The sequence below is a fragment of the Tuber melanosporum genome, assembly GCF_000151645.1.
Source record: "Tuber melanosporum whole genome shotgun sequence assembly, scaffold_69, strain Mel28".
Classification (NCBI taxonomy): domain Eukaryota; kingdom Fungi; phylum Ascomycota; class Pezizomycetes; order Pezizales; family Tuberaceae; genus Tuber; species Tuber melanosporum.
This window is the reverse complement of record NW_003299116.1, coordinates 297,482-300,810: the sequence shown is the minus strand read 5'-3', so window position 1 is coordinate 300,810 and position 3,329 is coordinate 297,482.

Genomic DNA, 3,329 nt, shown 5'->3' with positions numbered 1-3,329 from the left:
CGAATGTGGTGATTCACCTCTCTCATAGGCAGTAGTTCTTCGGGTATTTGATCAGGGAAAACATCAGAGTATTCATCCAATAATCATTGGGCTGTTGCTTTACAGACTGCGGCTCAGTACTCTCCGCTTGTTGGCTTGCATGAGACTCTGACCTTCTGATCTGGGAAATCGATGGTTGATCCCCCACACCTGATTATTACTTTGTGGCGGTTCAGGAATGGCATACCTATTAGGGCATCGTATTTGGCTAAATTTCCAACCAGCAATTTCCTGGAGGGGTAGGACTGCAGAACCTAGTCGAACAGTCGCACTACAGGTTTTATGGCATGTGGATCGTGATCCCTTTACTGCCATATTGACTGGTACGGGTTGGTTAAGGTCTCGAGTTGGAGTCCATGGACAGAGACAAAGGCATTACTGATCATATCTCTTCCGATTGCACCAGTGTCGAATAGGACTCGAGCCCTTTTGCCATTGATCAGGATAGTACCTTCCAGGGCGGTGTGTGCTTTGAATGTAGCCGGAGGTCGAACACTGTTGCATTCCACATCGATATATCCGATATGGATCTCCTCATATTTGCTTGGTTGGGTATCATCATTATCGCTCTCAATATTGTTGGTCGATGCCTCTTGCTTAATTGCCTTTCCTTTTCCTTTCTTCATAGGGCAGTTCTTTGCCATGTGTCCTGTTTTTCCACATTCAAAACATTCTCCTTTCTGCCATCTTGATTCTTTGGAGTATTTTGTTTTCTTCTTGAAAACCCGTGGGGTATCGTCTTCAGGGTTGCTGGAGGCTTTGTGCCATGGCTGGCTGTTCCTACTAGAGGATGTCTGTGTTTTATAGGCCTTGTTCTCATGGAGAATGGCGTCCTTTCGTTCTGCTCTTGCAATTATTACTGCAATATCATCGCGGTCTTCCTCGAGTGGTTCTACTTCTCGCCGGAGAGTAGGGTGCATAGTGTCATAGAATCGTCGCTTCAGGATGTATTTGGAGATATTTCCCCTCTCCATTCGGTCCTTATACATCATCAGGTCCGTAGCCATATCAGTAATTCGCTTGACATGCATTCTGTTAACTTGTTGGAGCTGGTTGAATTTGTTGTATAGGAGGTCGTTGGTTATAGAGGATTGGAATTGTCCTTTCAGGCAATCGAGAACTGTAGTCCCTCTTAATCTTACATTCCCGCCGTATTCCTTATAGCATTGGTGGTATGCGTCGGTTGCCTTTCCTTCGCAGCATGATCCAATGATAAGTCCGGTTGTAGGGTCTTCCACATCTTTTCCTTGTAAGAGTAGGAAGTGTGAGAGGTCCGTCGCCCATTGGTCAAAAGCTTCAGGTTTGAGGTCCTTTCCTTCTCCTGTGAACTTCGCTGGGAGGTGAAGTTTAAACTTAGTGGGTTCAAATGCTGCGGGTACCTCCTCTTCTTCAGGCCTAGCACGAGATTTTCCTCCTCCAGAAGGCCCTCCTCCTGTGCTAGCCATATCTGATTCGCTACTGGATTCAGGGTCGATTGGAGGTTCAAAGAAAGGCTTCTTTACTGGAGTAGAACGGAATTCTCCTGGAGGTTGTGTATCTTCCGTGTTTGCAGGATCGCCCGGCTCTTTAGCAGAGCGCCGGTTTTGTTTCTTTCTTGTAAGGTCTTGCCGTGGGATTTGCTTCCCACTCCTGGTCATCAAAAACTCTATCTTGTGTTTGAGATGAAGCCGAATATGCTGTGATTCTGCCGCTTCTCTCCGCTAGTGTTCTGAGGTGGATATCAATAGGTTGATCAGGCCTAAAACCGGGGACAGGTTCTTAACCACTTGCTGAAGTTAAAAAAATGTAACGTATTCGCAGGATGCTAATCACGTTATCGGTAATAGATACAATAGTTGGCAGGTGGCCTGCTCTACCAGAGAGGAGGCGAGAGCTGAGAACTAAAGGAGGCTTCGAGGGTGTACTGGGGAACAAAGAAGTAACCGTTCAACCAAGTATATTGAAATACTGTCTGTCAAAGTCTGCCTTTTCTATCGTAGAAACAGGCAGTCTTTAAATACACAAATCTGTTCATGTCTAGCATGAACGAAACTAATCAAAGGTATCAATCAATACACTTTGGTAAAACTCCTTAAGTATCAAAGCGATACTTAAAACAAAACATAAAACAAAACCAAGTATCAAACGATACTTAAAACAAACCAAGTATCAAAGCGATACTTAAAACAAAACATAAAATAAAACCAAGTATCAAACGATACTTAAAACAAACCAAGTATTAAAGCGATACTTAAAACAAAACATAAAACAAAACCAGTAACCGAGTACCCGTACCGGTTACAAAAATCAAGTATCAAAGCAATACTTAAATCAAAACATACAACAAAACCAAGTATCAAATGATACTTAAATCAAAACAAATAACGAAACCAAGTATTAAAGCAATACTTAAAACAAAACATAAAACAAAACGAAGTATCAAACGATACTTAAAACAAACCAAGTATCAAAGCGATACTTCAAACAAAATCTAAAACAAAACCAAGTATTAAATAATACTTAAAACAAACTAAGTATCAAGAGATACTTAAAACAAAACCAATAACCAAGTACCTGCACCAGTTACATGATCACCGATCCCTCAGAGACCCACAATAGACTATCATATTACAATATTTTTGACTCAAACCTGATATCATTAACTCTTCCTTATTGCTGATATTATAACAGAGCTCTTGACCTCTTTATAGATTCAACTATCATATTCACAGACTATTTACTGCTTTTAGAAATACAATTATCATATTATTATATTACTGACCTCTTTGTTGAATCAATTATTAAGTTATGATATCATTAACCTCTTAGTTGAGTCAATTATCATATCACAGTCATGATATTATTGACCTCTTTATTGAGTTAATTACCAGGTTATGATATCCTTAACCTCTTTGTTAAATCAATTATCAGATTATGATATCATTAACCTCTTTCTCAAGTCAACTCTCATGTTATAGTTATGATATCATTAACATCTTTGTCAAGTCAATTATCATATTACAATATCATTAACATTTTTGTAGAGTTAATTATCAGGTTATGATATCATTGACTACTTTATTAAATCAATTGTCATGTTATTGTAATAATATTATTGGACTCTTTGTTGAGTTAATGATTAGGTTATAATATCATTGACCTCTCTATTGAGTTAATTATCATGTCATGATTATGATATCATTGACTTCTTTGTTGAGTCAATTTTCTGGTTATGATATCATTGACCTCTTTGAGCTATTCTATTACTTTTAACCTACCATTCGCAACGTTCCTTATATCCTACAAACCGT